The sequence below is a fragment of the Dicentrarchus labrax genome, unplaced genomic scaffold (assembly GCF_905237075.1).
Source record: "Dicentrarchus labrax unplaced genomic scaffold, dlabrax2021, whole genome shotgun sequence".
Lineage (NCBI taxonomy): Eukaryota > Metazoa > Chordata > Actinopteri > Moronidae > Dicentrarchus > Dicentrarchus labrax.
The window spans coordinates 14,926,562-14,944,828 of record NW_026136704.1 but is presented as its reverse complement, the minus strand read 5'-3'; positions in this window follow the sequence as shown (position 1 = coordinate 14,944,828).

Here is an 18,267-nt window from a genome sequence, read left to right as displayed (position 1 = left end):
TGTACAGTTTTGACATTATTGTGGAGTGTGAGCTGAGATGGTTTTGTGTACTAAATCTGTGGGGCCCTGCCTTGTAGCAACTTTGAAAGGATGCATTATCTACCCATCCAAAACTAGGTTTGATCTTTACACCATTGCCCCAAGATTTGTTTTGCCATGTGTGTGCCTGTCTGTGCATTTCAGTAGAAATTGAGCAGAATATTTAGGAAGGCCCGAGAGATTCATCATACCCACTATCCAGAGGGGAAAAGACACAATTTTGGGCTAGGGAGGGTGATAGAGACAGAGCTCTGATAGAAGAGAGGGAGAAGTGAAAGATACTAGCAGAATAGCAGAGGGAAGGATTAGCAGAGGAAGGAAAAAGGCTTTACTGTTTATGTATACCAAGTCAAACCTGGTCGAAGCTCAACAGTAAGAACCACTGTCTAGATCAACACTGTCCATTAATCCACTTATGTTATTTTTTGCTGTCAAACCATCCTCTCTGTGTATCATTACATTATATCTCCCTAGATACTAGACACTGTTTTTTTTTTTTATCTCATATTGCTGTGTGTGAACTTGGTGAAACACAGGCAGGAAGGAAGAGATAAAAAAGATCCATACCATTATGGCACATGATGTTCTCATTCTCAGCACAGCTGAATAGACGGATCACTGAGCCATGCACTCACTAGACTCAAATCTTATTCACCCAACAACGAAATGTGGATGTAATGTTTCTGTTGTGAATGTTAAAGCAAGAAGTGGATAAAATAAAGATGACAAGTTGTTGAGGGGAGCAGTCACTGAGTCTGCTTTATTCTAACTGATTGCCTTGCACCCGTGATTGCTCACAGATGCCGGGACTTTTGTGCACGGTGCAATAATATGAAGAATTGTTCATGCCCCGGTGAGAGAATGTGAACATGTGTTCACTCAGGATAGGCTACATACAGTACAGGCACACATACACTCATTGTTTGTCACAGTGAAGGGCTCTGGTGCTCATTGCAAAATGAGTTAAACAGAAAAGAGTGGGGCGAAGGCAGAGAAAGATGACTGCCTCTGAAAAATAAAATAGGGGAGTGAAGCAGACAGAGGGCATCTTGGGACAGGAAGCTGAGATATGAGACAACTTATTGCTGGCCTTGCTTTAACTCCAGCTTCTGTTTTCACTGCAGTGGGGCAGGATTCTTGCAGTGAGTCATTATATCCAAAGCAGCATAGCAGTGGAGTTTTATCATTAGAAGTGGCGGAGTGGCCTGGTGGTTACAATGACAACTCCGGGTTGAAGTTCAGTCAAGAACAAAAGTGTTCTTAAGCAACATACTACCCGTATTTTGTACACAACATGTCCAATGAAGTTGCAAGTAGAGTGTGTATAGTGTGAGAAGCAAACCTCATATTGATCAATAAAGCATTACACATTAAAAAAGGACGAGTGAACTTCCTTTAATAACTGATGAAGCACTTGACTCTCATCTGTAAGGGCTGAGAGCTCAAAGGAATACCGCATTTGTTCCATATAACACTGTTTTCCTATTTTCTCAGCAGTTTAGCAAAATCATAACTACAGTTTTTCTCAAAATCTCAAATGCACGCATACACACACACAGACACACAAGTACTCACTATTACATTATGTAGTGTCATGACAATGAGGTATTATCCTACTACATGTGAGCTCTGCTGTCTGAAAATATTCACTCTGGTTCTCCTCAAGGTTGTGTTTCTTTCATATTACAGTGTGCCCACATGCATTGGTATGAGTAATGCTAACTTGAACTTGAACTATATGACCTGTAATTTCAATATAAATGTTAGGCTAAACTTGGTCATAAAAACTGACATATATGTGTTTTACAGAACAGCAACAATACACATGCAGACCAGACACACACTCAATTAATTTTGATATCCATACTATATTATACTGAAGGGCACCACAGGTAATCAGGTACTCTTGCTGAGGAAACATTGACAGATACTTTCTCATTTTGTTGTCTTCAAGTACACAACGTTCTTATGAATTATTAATAATACTAACAAATATTTGAAATTGAGCTTTATAATAAGGTTACATTTAAATGACCCCGGATTCCATATGACACCTGAGTGGTATTGCCCCATATTTTTGCTCCATCTTTACCTCAAAACAAGCTTTCGCTTAATATTCCAGGAGCCGTCAACCATCCAGCCATCACTCTATCCATCTTTGACCTCAATATTCCTTCATCCATCCATCCTGGCAGCACCTATGCTTTCATAACCCTGTTTTTTTTTGTCCATTCCTGCTCACCTCATTCTTTATCTGCCGTTATTTGTCAAAATCATCCACCCTATCATCCATCATATTAATTAGGTTCTGTGTCATTGTTCTCATCATCATTCACATGTCTATCATTGATCTCGCTCTGTTTCAGTGAAGGATGTTTAATTGTCTTCATCCATTATTAGTATTAAATGAATACACATGCAGTACATTTACTGCTCATTACACATTCCAACGTGGACAGAATGACAGCATTATAAGACAGGATTTGTGTATAATTGATTTGATCATCATAATATGACAACACATACTTTATTGAAACATCTTTAAAAAGACAAAACAAAGTCAAAGTTGATACATTTTTCATAAACCGGATACTTGGAGCCTAAAATAATTGCTATTTATTTCTTTGCTTCACAATTTGCATTGCGTGTCTTCTTTATCTCTAACTACTCAATGGAAAATGCAATATGAATATCCATGCATGTCCTTTTCCAAGCATCTACAGCATAATACTTGCTGTTGTTTAGTGTGTCATGTTTTTCCTTTGGTCTGCATGAAATTCAGAATATTTTATCCTGTCTCATTTTTAAGTAACACTCCTCTCTATCTCTAAAACTGGAAACAGACTCTGTCACTGCCGTCGAAACCCCCTTCTTCCTCCTTGATTTAAAAGTTTGCTGTATGAGCTGTTTAAAATGAGCTCAATGCCAACAAACTTTCCTTGGCAGGAAATAATTTTCAAAAAGTTTATTATGACTTTTTACCATCTATTTTGCCTTGTTTATCTTCAACTTCTGTCCCAGCTTTGTCCTAGAACATTAGGTTGTGTTTATTTCCTAGCTTTCAAGACAGAAATCTGCACATCCACACACTGGTACACATGCACACATACCTGAAAGCACACTTACACACACACATACACATCCCTTTGCCCCTGGAGCAGCAGGAGTGGTAATCTGGGTGGATAATGCAGCTTTCTGATGGTTTCTCAGATTAATCCCTCTCCTCATCGTCACTCCAGGTCCCTCTTTGAAGCTTGAATGGGAAATCAAATGCAAGGGTGAGTGTATATTTGTCTTTGACAGATGTAAAGAAACAGAGGCAAAAAGAAAGAGAATGGTAAGTGTGTGTATATGCCTTAAGGGCTGTTTGTAGATATGCATTATCTGTCAATCTACTTGATCCACAGAGACAATAACAGTTCATACAGGGCTTTGATCTAAATGTGCCCTTTCTACGACTGTGGGCATCTGTTTTTTAAAGTTTCCTTTTTATATGCAGTGTATTGGCTTCATTGAGTCTTGACAAAAGACAATATCACACAACATAACACTTTGAGGCAGTAAGGATGAGCCACTGCCATCAGCACAGTTGGGAACTACGGAACAAGGGATAAGTGGGAATATTATAGGAAAGGATCATCAATTTGAGTCACTTGTCTTGGTCATTTTCATAAAAAATTCCTCCATGTTCTCTAGGGATCCTCCAAGTCAGTTGTGCCCAGAACCTGTTCAGAGAGAAGCTGCCAGGTTGCATGCGTACCAGGTGTCCAACCTAAACATGTTCTTCTCAATGTGAGGAAAGCAGCTTCTGTGGCATCCTCACTCAACAACCACCCTATAGGAAAAGCTCATCTTAGTCTATTTTAACTGAAGTTTGACCATATGTGATGAAGATAGTTGGAATGAAAATTCAACAGGAAATTAAGACCTCTACTTAATAACTCAGCTCCCGTTTTACCCTTTTAGTCTGATACAAATCAAACATTACTACAGCAATGCTCCTAACCTGTGTCCAGCCTAATCGTGCTGCTTGTCACCTGTGAATAACAGTCCAACATACCTGAATAAATTCAGCACTTCTCCCTCAGCCAGACTGAGAACTATGGCCACAGATTTTCAAGCAGGTGGCATTACAGTCATTTGCAAGATTTTCCAGTGCATTTTGGAGGTCACACCTATCATCTTTTGGCTCTGTGACCTTCTGACTCTGCTTCATGTGATGATACACATGGATGAGTGGAGTTACAAAAAATTGTAGCTGGCTGTATCTCACAGGTTTCATGGCAATGATCCCTCTGTAGTCCCTTAGGATTCAATGTTAAGCCGCTTTATGTTTTTGTCTCATACCAACTTGAAAGGCTCACTCATTATATCTCACAAATGGCTTTACCAACTCCGCTGTACCTCGCTGTCCTCTCCTTTGACCCACACATGTTCAAGTAGAATGGATCTCAGCATTCCTGGATTTCTGAATCTCTACATGGACATCTTTTCTACCTGCTTCAGTCTGGACAAGACACAGCTGCTCTTTAGACCTGCATGGATGCTTTTCACTGCATCACCACTGAGCAAAACAATGTAACACCTATCCAATCTGCCAAAAGCCTAGCTGTAAACCATTGCAACCACTTCATCCTTTGATAGTCTCACAGCAGCCAGTGATTGACTGTGAAAAATTGCTTCTAACATCCGTCAAATCAGACCCTGGCTCACCAAAGAGTCTGCACAGTTCCTGGTCAAGGATCTCATCATTTTTTCACTTGAATACTACAGCTTCCTGCTGGCTAGCCTTCCTGCATCTGCTCTTGGAAACTCACACCTCATTAAGAAAGCTTAAACAGTTTATCTTTAACCTCTCTAGATTCTCAGACACAAACTCCCTTTCTGTCTGCGCTCTGGCACCTGTGTCCCAGAGGCTGCTGCCATCAATTCCATAACATTTATAGAAACGTACAAAGTGATGAGGGTGCAAGACCAATGTACTTAAACAATGATTCTGAACCTACACTCCCGTCCAGACCTTACACCTTGACTCCTTCCTACACTCACATTGGTGGAGTGATTTTTATCCCCGAGTCTGAGCTGTAGCATAGCTGGGAGATGTGTATGAGCGGGTACACAAACTCAAACTCAAAATAAAACAAAACTCATCAAAACCATCTTGCTTTGTCTTTCCACTGTTTCATCAGTCACCAACTCTGGTTTGGTTGAAATATACCCTTAATTCACTGAGTTAGACGTGAAATATTCTTGCTCTACATGCTGTCTTTCCCCACTGCCTCTTTAATGCCTGATCTCCCACTCCCTCCTCTTCCACTGGACGTCTCTCCTATCCCCGCCTGAACTCGCCATATATTTGTTGCTGAAGTGAGAGTCCTGGTTGGAGCTGCCGTAGATTCCACTAGGTCCTCTTCCCAGTGGACCAAAGCTCTTGTGCTTGCACTCACAGTGCTCTGAGCTCCCAGTCTACCTAGAATCAGCTCATAGACATATAGTATAGCTAATCGGACCACTAGATGCACGGCTAACTGAGCCATCTAGCTAAAAGCAGCTACAGTTAGCAGTTGCTAAATTGAGCCTAAATTGTGATAATTCCTCAAAGGTATACTGTACGTAGAGACATGTAATGCAATAAGAGTTAAAGACATCAGGGTGCAAAGCATCATCAGTCGTGAAAATTAAGCATTGCATCTTTGCGCAATTTGAAGGTTGGCATTTCGGTATGTGGGGTTTGCTTTATATAGCAAAAAACATCATTCCAAACATGTTTTATTAGCCACTCTATCAGTTGCAGTAATGTGCTGTAAATTTGGAGTGAGTCTGCATCATATTGTGGGGATGTTTCATGTCAGTTAGGGGCTTTCTGATTATTGAAAAGAAAAGAAGTCCTCTGGGTGGAGCAAAAAGTAACAGATGCAAAAAGTGAGTCATGTTTCGAAAGAGTGTAAAACAACTTACTTTTGTCTTTCTCGTTCTCTTTCCAACACATGCACAGACATAAATACTGTTTTCAGTAGAGACACTGAAGAAGCTGCTGCCTGTGGGTATGATAATGATATGATCTTTCACCCTTTGGCATTTATACACGCTAAAACTGACAGTGCAGTGCTTAAGCGGCAGCACAGACCCACACCAAGAAAGACTGAAACACACATGGCAATTTTATGCATGTGTGCATGCAAGACTTTGTTTAATTTTCTTTCATTTCCCTCTTTCTCATTTTCTCTGAATGTCTGTCTCCCCCCTCCCCCTCTCTGTCTCCCTTTCTGTCTTCAGGTGTCTGAGATAGATGAAAAGTGACTGGGGTGTCTTCAGGTGTCATAGATGGAAACAGGGTGATGACTCTCCTAAATGGACAGCCTGCAGCAACTTTCATCCAGACACTCATCTGCATTCAAATTCATAACTTGTTTGTCTTAGTGTGCTTGTGTGCATGTGTGAAATGTGTGCGCTGCCTATGTGTCTGCAGGTCCTATCCATATTTTATACTGTCAAATATATATGTATGGCATGGTTTCCTTAGCTCTGTGTATGTACATATATGTGTGTGTGAGAACACGTCTGTAGAATATGGTTGGGGAAGTGCTACAGGTGAAGTTGTGGGAATGGTTCTGCATTGACATGCACACATGCGCGCATACACACGTCACAAGGTGTCAGCTTGCAAATTGGTTTCTCTCCTCTGGGCTGACAGAGTTGACAAGCCTTTATGAGAGGAATAAACAAGGCTGCTTTACCCCCCTCCCTACTCTCTCTCCATCCTTTCAACTTAAAGCTTCAAATCTCTTTTTAAACTGATGAACCTAATGCTACTCTCGTCTGAGTGGCCCCTTATCTGTGAGGCTCGTACTTCAAATCATTCCGATTACACTTACGCCTTGTTTGTGAGCATTATCGTTCTAAAACTTAAAGTCAATGTAATTCCATGCAGACATTTAAATAATGTGGTGGTTCAGTACTTGCTGATTTTGAATGCTTATACCAATTTCTCATGCAGATGTAGGTGGTCGGGGCTAAAAGTGAAGGGTGACTGTATTTATGAATGTGTACATAAAAATAGTCAAAAATAGAGCATAATATTGTAAAGGACATTTTGACATTTATTGGGCAAAGTGTGCTTATTCACTTTCTTGCTGAGAGTCGGAGAAGATTGCTGCCAGTCTTATAAACTAAACATGAGGCTTCCACCATCAATATGAGGTTACCATCAGCAGACGGCTTCCAGTCTTTGTGCTAAGCTACGTTAGCCAACTGCTGGCTCTAGCTTAATTTTTCCTCTCATCTTCTCACCTAACTCTTGGCAAGAAAGCAAATAAGTCTATTTCCAAAATGTCGAACTTTCCCTTTAAATTGCAAAGAAAACAAGCTAACATGTATTGTTGCCTTGCCTTATTTCTTTTTAAATTATACAACCCTAACTCTGACCTTAAAATATATTCATCATCAGTGGACAAAGAGAATGACACATTCTTCATATTTCCCATGTCTACAACACTTAATCAGCATCTGAGTGTTCATTTGAGAGACTGATTAAATAGTTGTGAATGTATATACATCTGCACAAGGGTGTGTGTGCATTGGATTTGAGCATGTCTGTCTGCACGTACAACTGCTTGCATGTGCCTATGTGTATGTGTGTCTATCCCCTCTATCCATCAGTAATGAATAGCCAGTTAATGAAGGAGCCCTTGCTCCTTCCATTCCACCAGCCAGGAAATAATTACCTTGTGTCTGAAGCCATTCTCCATCTGTACCACACTCTACGGCTTCATTTAGTTGCCATCTCTCTCAAAATCCAATTCTTTCTCTTTCTCTCTTTCTTGCTCTCCCTCCATGTGTCCCTTCTCTTCCCATTTTGCTACACCTTCACACTCCCACCTATCTGAAGACAGATAAAACCACCTCACTGACCACCCCTGCCTCTCTCTTGCTTTAAATATGATGAATTAATTTACTCCGTTAAGTGGCAGATGACTGTAAGAGGGATCTGACTTTTGATGGTTTAATAAAGCCTTTTAATAGAGTTTTCTATCTGCAGGCTTGTGTGTGTGCACTTGTGTGTGTGTGTGTTTGCTCTCACGTGGACATATCCATTATGGAAGAAAGATATCCCCTACACCCCAGAGGCTCAACATGACTCTCTATTCACTGCCCTTCTCTGTCTTTTTATCAGTTTCTCCATTCATTAAATATACCGCTACTGTCTAACCATTTGACCTCTCCATACCTTTCACACCTATTTTTGTGTGCTGTTCTACTGTCAACCCGATCTCCCAGTTACAAGCCGTTTCTCGGCTTTGTCTGACTTGATGACATGTTCTTTGTTTTTAAGCTTGTTTTCTTTCATTTACAACTCAATGTGATAAAATATGTATCTGTTTTACATGTTAAAAAACTGCAGATGTGCGTGTAATTGAATGTAATTAAGTATACAGTCCATACTCGGAGTATGTTCTTTCTGTCAAAGTATTGCCTTATATGTGTCTCATTTGATTTATTCATGTTACCACATTTTTAAAAATGCACCTGCATCTTTAAAATAAACACAGAAATGATGGCCTATACACAATATTATACCAGTCACTCTAAGTAAGGGTCATTAAACAAAGAAAATACAGTATTTCCTGCTGAAGACATGTTCAAGCTCATTACACACACATCTTGAGAGGTGGATACAATGAGAGGCTTGCAGTTTTTGCTTATATTCAGTTGGGAGAAATCAGACAAAGAGAATGAGACTGACAGGAAGAAAGAAGGAGAAAGTGGAAATTAAGTACTCCTTCCTGTGTCAGATAGGATGAAGAAGGATAAAACTGATGCCAAAAAGAGGCAAACAGAAGGTGGCACTGGTGCTATGTTAATAAAAAGGTGAAGTGAAGCATGTGGGAGACGCAGAGTCAGGAAGGTCTGTCTGCTCTACCCCCTAAAATTTGTCAAAGCAGGAGTACATTGAAATGTTTAAATGGTTGCCAATCCCCACTTTTTAAACTATTAGATTATATTTTCAATTCTTGGTGCAGTTTCCTGAGCAACCAGTTTCTCAAACTAAGGATAGGAATCAACATTTTAAAACAGGTTACCAGGCTAGCTACCAGCAGTCAGTGTTTAGTTGATGGAATGGTTGCCATATTTTTACTGTGATTATACCCCATGTTTCAATTTAATGTGAGGTATACACACACACACAGACACACACAGACACACACACACACACACACACACACAGACACACACACACACAGACACACACATACAGACACACACACAGACACAAAATCACAGACTAAAAGCAGCTCAGCTTCTCTAATTACACAGAATAAACAGTGATAGGCAAACAGATTGTGCATTTGAAAGGTAATGTATTGGTAGTGAAATTACAACAGGCTGAATGAATACCTCCTGCAGAGCTGTTTTGGATTTGCAGATGGAGTAATTGAAGAACAACTGAGCAGGGTTCTTTGTTTTTAAGAGTGTAGTAAACACTATGAAAGACTGCCAAAAGCCTGATTTACTGCATTCATACATGTATTGTGAAGTCTGGTGTCTGTTGTGTGCCTCTTAAAGTGCTTTCTGCCTTTGGTTACTGCCTCCCAGTCATCAGCTCTGCTTTGCTTTCAAAGTTTTAATGAAGTTTGTGCTGTTTCATTCTCACTTTCATTCACCTAGACAGAAAGCGCAAAGAGATAACAGAGGACTTTGTTAATACATGGCCACAGCTTTGCCAACATCAGCAACCATATTGCAAAAAAATGACAACAGTGGTCCACTGTCCGCTGCCCACTGCCCACTGTTATGAACACATTACACTGAAATTGCAAATATGCTCCATTAACTATTTATCTTCATTAACTTATTGTGACAATATTCAATTCAAGTTCAAATCATTAAAAAAGTAGGGTACAAATATTGGTTGTTAGTGTACCTCTACTACTAAACTACTCAAGTATATCTGATGCTTAGTATATGTTAGTTAGTTAGTACATACAGTCAGTTGAATTTAATGTATGAAAAGTTACAAATATATGAATATCATATTTTTTGTGTATTTTTGGACACCAAAAATAGTAGACATTTCAAAATATATATAGTTTAAATATTTTTCCCATGTTTCTGATATTTTGGTTAGTACCTAAGTTACATAAAAATAACAATACAAATTATTTTATTGATAATATGTCTAATCATAACCGGAATTATATTTCTGCCCTGTGTTGCCTTAAGAGCAACACCATACAGTGAATAGATTCACCCAACAAAAAGAGTGTGCAATAAAAGTGTGCATTATTCAATTATCAGAGGGATGTAATTCACTGTTGGATAATGATTGGGTTGTCCACAGTTACTGCTGTTTTAAATCTTAACTCTGTTGTTGATCTTTCTGATCTCTTTGCATCATTGGTTGTCCTTTGGTTGGAAGTTTTTTTTTTTTGAGAGATTTTTGTTGGTAGAAGTTGGTACTTTAGGTTCTTTTTGAGTTTTGAACACGTCTCTTACTTTATTTTTTGAAAATATTTATCCGACTTTAGGATTTGATTCCACATCTCATATCCTCATGTGATTCCAGAATACTCCAGTTCTGAAAACATACGAAAACCAGAGAGTGATTCAAGAAGAAAAAAAATGAAAAAATATTATAAAAAAATAGTGGGTAGTTTTACTGTTTCTGGCCCCTCTGAAAAAAGTCAGTCTGACAAATGTTTCTGGGCCGCATACCAAAAAGCATGTTAAAGCTAAGATGATGGTAAAAAACTTTCTACTAAATAATTAAATACTAGAAAACATTCTGCTCACATGGTAATACAAAATGAAAACAATGTACAAGATAGAGGCGAAGAACATTCATGATGCAAAGCGGAGTTGCTTTTAGTCCAACGTCAAGGCTACATTTCTAATGTCGCATATAAAGTACTTTTATTATGTCTATTTTTCATTTGCGTTTATCATGTTAACCTGTAAAATGGCTTACACACATCCAGACGTCAAATCAGTGGATTCATCATCCTTTTCAGCACCATGGACAGCTACAGCAGGAGGCTTAAGGCTTTAACAGGATTTTTAACAATCTAAACCTCTAATGTAAACTGTTACTGAGCAATAGAGCCCAGAACCATCTCAGGTGATTCAAGGTCACAATATTGCTGCTGTTCATGGTCTCAGTAAACATTTGTCTTTTCTCTGTTATTGTCATGGAAATGAAGGTTCTTTGCTTTAAAGGGATGCTTACATCTATAGATGGAGAACAGATTTTTAATATCTTAACAATTTGTACATAAGTTTAAGCTTAGTGAGTGATTTGTTAAGCCGTTTCATGTTTCTGATGAACACATCAATAATAAATGGTGCAGATGATACTTTGCTCATTTACTTTGCTAATTTACTTTGTTCATCTTCATGAATCTTTGTAAAAATTCATGAAGATCACTGCTTAAAAAAAAAGTAAGCGCTGCTCAAAATTAACACACCATGAATAAGCAAAACTTGAATTCCTTAAAAAAAAAAAAGACTAATCTTTGACTAATTATCGGGATGTAATTGATATATAATTGATAAAAATGAGCTTTTCATTAATTCTCATTAATAATCCACCTTGAATCAATTGCTTACTAAGGCCTTATGATTATGTGAGAACAGTATGTAAAGTAAAAACAGTCTGCAATAGTGCGCTCTCATATTGCTTAGCTACAAGTGTGAAATAAAGAGCTGTATCTTTTTATTGGAAATGTAAATGTTAAAAAATAGCTATTATTTGGACAGTATGTGCTCACTTCAGTGTATCACATCATTTGCTTTTTATCTGGTTTGTGAAATAATTATATTTTTAATTTTAATTTTGAGGACATCAGTACAATGGCACTGATGAATGACAAGCAGGTGAATATAGATTTGCCAACACTGACAAACACAGCAAATTTTCATTCATTCAAACAGCTGGTAGTCCCATCAGGACTACAACAGTTGTGATACAATTTTTAGTGAAAATTGGCAGTAGAAAAAAAAAAAAACTCCCCACAATTCATTTGTTGTTGTAAGTCACAGTTAACGTTAAAAATGATATTGTTTTAGTAGATAGAGAGAAAAAAAAGGATCCAGCAGCACTGGTCATTTGCATTTTTCCTGTGGAGGAGAAGCAGATTCTGAGGTTGAGCTTAACCTTTCTGTATCCCTCCATTTATCAGTTCATTCATTTCTTTCCTTCTTTTGTTCACTTACTTCATTATTTATTTCTGACCTTGGCCCTGCATTGCAGAGGCTGCAAAAATCTCCTCAACCTCTCTTCCACCCCCACACCTCTCCCTCGCTCCCCCCTCTTGCTCCATCTCTCTCTATATCTCTCTCTCACTCCTGTGCTGCTAACCTGCTCTGCTTCTTACCAGGATGGGCCAACATTTACCACCTTCCCTCATCTCATTCTCTCCATCCCTTGAACAACCTCCTTTATTTTTATGTGCCTCAGTTTTTCCATCAGAATTCAGAACTCTCTTCTCACTTTCCTCTGTGTTCATCTCCTCCCCACTCCTGTTTCAGTGCCACCTACAACACAGATCCCTTCCACAAATGTCCACAAAACCTCCCACCAAAATTAAACCCAGGGGACACTCATGGGGGAGGTCTGTGTGTTTGATGTATGTGAGTGTGTGTGTGTCTGTGTGTGTGTAGGTGTTTGGGGGTTGTTCATGTTCATCTATTTCAGCAGATGATTTATAGTGTGCGCCTCCTCGGATGTCTTTGTGAGAACAAGCATGTGTGTCTACAGTCTATCTGTCTATCTGTGCGGGAGAATAAATTGTTATGTGCTGAAAACCAAAATGCATTTCATAACAGTTTAGTTTGGAAACAATGATGTTAGAAATGTTGTTATACTGATTAATAAAGGTTGGTTGTTGATGGCATATAGCATAAATAATATGGTGGTTTGAAGTAATAAGTAACTACTTTTTAAATATACTTCCCTTACTTGAATGGTGAATTGAATGGCTTTATTTGCTTTGCTTTTTCTGTGTCCTTGTTCAGATACTGGGGGAAAAAAAAGTATTGTTCCTCCTATGTTTACCAAACACTTGATGTACTTGATTTTTGGTGTAAAACACTGTTAATGTGTGTTATTATGAAAGCGCTGTCTGCTTGTATCTGTGTATCTAAGATCTTTTGTCACACAGCCTCATTGCCTTTTTCCACACTGCATTCTGATCTCTTTCCATCCTGTTAGCAGCAGAAAGGCAATTTGTGAGCAATCAATTCTTTCTTTCAAGTGAAATGCTAGAATCAATGAAAGGTCAAAGGTCACTGCCAGGAGGCTTCCCTGCATTCTCTCAAACTTGGGGTCAGCAGGTGCAGCCCCAACCCAAGGGTGTATCAAGTCAGTTCACCTCAGTTCAGACTGACAACTCAGCACTAAAGTAATAGCCCCTCATCAACTGAAGGACAGATGATAATAAACTTCATTTATGTATGGCATTAAAATCATAAAATAGATAAAAGAGGTGTTGAGTCCAAAAGTGCCAAAGAAGGAACAGGATTTCCCTAAATTCCTTTGTAATATTTTTGAAATCACACTAGTTTCTCTCCACTTATATTTTGGTCTCATTTCATCCACACTGCTGTATTAATATTTTATGTGTTCTTAATCTATTTTAATTACGCCATACTGCATTCTCGCTAATTGCTATTTTTCAAACCCAACTAAAGATTGGTCACCGAAAAAAATAAAAATCACACCACACTAAAGAGGCTCAGTTCTGTTACCATGACAACATGAGATAGTGGGTTCACAGGTAAGAACAGGTCAGTCAGGACGGAAAGAGTAAATATGCACAAGGAAGATTCTACCAAAGTAGAGCGTCAAAGAGTTTGTTCCTTTTACAAAACCTATTGTTTTAAACATAATATGAATTAAAAGACTAGTGGCCTCTTGTAGTATAATAACTCCCTTGCTTGACCCTTCCCTTTCAAGTGCGAAGGACAAACTGGTGGCCACAAAATAGGTGAAAAACACTAACACCCATATCTAGAGACTCCCTTCTGAGCTACTGTAAAATATTGCAGTTAAACATGGAAGGTAACCCCCTGCGTCTGTAGATATAAATTACTCATTCTAAAGACAGTTCCTATAATCAGGTGATTATACACTAATTAAAACATAGTTTTGCATATAAACTGATAAATAGTGAAAGGCGTATCAATATCTTACCATGATACTGTGTCCTTGAAAAGTAGCACTGCAAGGTGTGTGCTGCCCCCACAAGGGGTAGATGTGTGATGTATGTATAATACATAACATTTATTTGTTACCGCTTAATTGATTGACTGATTAAAAAAAAGGGACTTGCACCAATGGATTGATGTATATCAAACAGCACTAAGGCACCGACGTACACGGTACCACGTCGATCAGTATTAAGCCCTGTTGCCTCACAGCAGGAAGGTCCTGGATTTGATTTCCAGCTGGTGCAGGGCCTTTCTGTGTTAAGTTTGCATGTTCTCCTTGTGTTTGCGTGGCTTTCCACATCCCTCTGATATGGCTCAGAGGGATGTTGTGTTTACACTGTTCGTGGAAACACCAAAAGGTAAATATTATATTTTATCTTACTTTACTGTGTGATTTTATAGAGAATGAAGGTTATGGATTTTGTTCCCCATCTTTTACACTGAAATCGCTTTAGGAAGCAATCTCTTTGCAGTCAGTATATGATCAGGGGGTATAATTACAGTGACCAATAACTCTTTCAGTGTACATAGGTAGCGGTTTGTGCGTACGTTTGTCGATTAAGGCACATTACGTTAGCTGTTAGCAACATGGACTGAGGTTAGCACACCAAGCTGATTGGTAGTCCAGTTTTGGTCACACTTTGGCAAGCGCAACTGAAACTGGAGCTGGAAGACCCATCTGCGTCTTTTAAATCAGTTGTTTGGGAACAATGCGGACTCTTGATCAGCTACAACAGTAACTTGTGTGTCAGCATTATTGTAGGGAATTTGAATGGAAACATATGAACCTAATGCACATTCAGTGGCATAACACAGGTGAAAAGAAACATATCATTTTGTTGGTCGCACGGTGGGTATTCTTTAAAGATAAACTTTAAGATAGAACCTATCCTTTAAGTATTTTTCACTTAACTTTTTATTTAGGCCCAGAGCTTGCAGTATTTCATTTGTACTGGCTTCTAATGATATTGTGATCCAACCTTGACAAACTATATAGCAGTTATATAACAACATTATGTATGTTCAAACCATTGAAACCTCAGTACAATAGGAAGTTATGTTCCTTATATTGCTACAGTCAACCACTTCAAAGAAAACAGGCTTGGTCGGGATTCTTTACCTTTTACTTTGTCAAGGCTGACGTCAATCAAGTGTTCACCAATACTGATAATATTGCCATTTTTTAAAATTACAAATGCGGTTTGTTTCTTTTATAGACATATAAAGTAATTTGTGTTGTACTCCTCATGAATAAAATTCTTAGTAACACATTTTGTGGTTTTGTAATGTTTTCGTGCTAACCATTAGCTCTATTTCAAATGAATGGGCAGAGTCATTCCTCCTGTGAGCTTTACTGTTCAGAGGACATTCAGGGTAAAGGTCAGTCAACAGGTTTTTAAGAAATGCCAGGAGACAGCATCTCAACAGGTTGAGATGACATCATTCCCTCTGCTCTGCTGTAGGCACAGCGATGACCCAAAAACCCATCTGGCTGTGTGTATATGTGTGTAAAAGGCATTTAACCAAAGATAATTTGAGAGGAAACATTTCCTGTCTAAGTGCTTGTGTGTGCAGTTTGTATGAGCGTGTGTGCTTCTGTGTGGTGTCTATCCGTGCGTGTACATGCATCAATTTCCCTGTCCATTTGCATGCAGGTAGATACATAATCTAATCTTTTACAGTCTGATACATTCAAGTGTCCTTCCTTTGAAATGCTTTATTCACAATACACAATGCTGTTTTCCTGCATATGTGATCTTTTTTCTTTCCACTTGAGAAGACCGGACCATTGTTCCTAATCCTCTTAGTATCCATGGGTAAATGCCATGACATTCTATTTTACCTGGGAAGTTATTTTAAAATGACAATTTTATTTATGTATTTGTAATATGCAATGACAAATGAGAATACAACACACTGGGGCAACAGTCAAGTTGGTAAACCTTTAAAGGACACGTATCTAATTAGACATGTCACAAAAGAGCTTGGAGAATGTAGACTCATAAACAAATAATGTCATATCTGATTACACACGTCTAAGCATTGCAAATACTGTACAGAGGAACATTATATGATTACATTATGACAAGAAATGTGTAGATGTAACATGGCAACAAATGATAGGCGGTACTTTTATTTGAGATATTCTACAAGGTGCGACGTATTGACTATAGTATTCATTTAGTGTTCATTTAAAATTGGAATTACACACAATAATATCAACAATTAAATTCTGGATACTGTTCAAGCCTTTTCTTAAACTAATGATAAATGCACAAAACCTAAAAATTATAGGTTGGTTTAATCAAATCCACTTGTTTCTAAGTAAGTGGGGAGGCTGATGGACCTTCATAAGCTTATGTAAGGTAGATTGTTGTAAAACAAACAAAGAAGATGCTATCTTTGAAAAATCTGGTAGTGAGATCCTGAAACAAACACAATCCATCACTGTCAGTAGAGGTGTTTGATACATCCAGAGAGAGCCAAGTTGAATGCAAAAGTAGTTTCTTATTGCATATGTTAAAGTTAAACCATGAAGTAGACGGGCAGAACTTTAAATAACATGAATTAATTCTGCCAACCTTTTTGCTATGATTGAACTGACTGCAGGTGAAGCCTAACATAGATGTAGAAGAGAGAAGGGGGAGATTTAGAAGGTCAGAGAAAAAAACATAAATTTTGTCCTTCCAGTCATTGTGGCTTAGCCAAAGCTGCTGTAATAAAACCCCAAGGGACTTCAATTGTGTAAAGCCCATACTTGAAATTAGTAAACTAATTTAAAATTGGAACAGTTGGGAATTAATATTTCATATAAATTCAAATTATAAACATCTTGTTGGGAATGGCCACAAGGACAACAACAGCTTAGGTAAGATATTTATCTCTTCCCTTAAGAGACACTTTGGAACATGCCAAAGGTTATTCATGATGGATTGGGGGATTTTTGAAACACAAACTGCACCTTAAAATTTCCCCCTATTATGCAGCCGCAAAGCCACCACACTAACTCAAACAGGATCCAGTGTAAACACATACAATTTATGTTGAAGTCCACGAGACAAGACCTTGGTGCTGTGTACAGAAACAGCTCAGGCTGGAAATGTTGCTTTGTCTGATCAGGATAAAGAAAAATGTTTAACAGCTTAGGAACTCTAACAAATGACTTAAAGTGAATGTAAACAGCATTATGTATTTCTTCTTTTTTTTAAAACATTCCTTTTATTCATATAATTAGATGTATGTATGAGGGTGTGTACTTTAATGTTAATGTTATAAACGTTTTATGCTTAATCATTAAATTCTAGTCTGTTTTCTCTCTTCACATGCAAGCACATACAATACCATGTCTACATTCATGTGCAGACAAATTAAATAATAATGGCAGACACAGAGCAGGACATAGTCAATAAACCCCCAGTGTGGTATACAAAATTAATTTTGTGGAGTATGAATTATTCTGCACACGAAAACACGTTTTATTTGTGGAACGTGTCAGACATCTGACACTATCTGGACGTAGAAGGAAAACTTATTTTTGTTATATGCAAATACAAATCAGGTGCATCGCATGTCCTGTTATTGGGGCCAGAATAATGAAACCTCAACCCCGGGAAACAGCTTTTAGTACCCAAATCCTTTGGGGTATAAACAAATAAAGGATCAATTACTGAAATATTAAAATATATTGAATCAATAAAAAAAGATACATGACTGTAATGAAAAAGTAATAATGTCTCAAATAATGACAAAGTGGTCCACTAAACTTCAGGAAGGCCCCTGGGCAAGCTAAGGTGTTATCAATATTTAATTTTTTAAAATAATGTTATAAATTATATCCAATGGAATTGAATAACACATAAATGCATATTGACAGGTTGTTACCTTGTATTCTACACCAGGGTTTTGGCACACACGTATAAATTCTTCAATCCAATAAGAACACATTGATTTCAGTTACAGCGCTGTGTTAGGGAGCATTGATTTAAATTAGACATTACACTGCAAATACAATAGCCAACATGA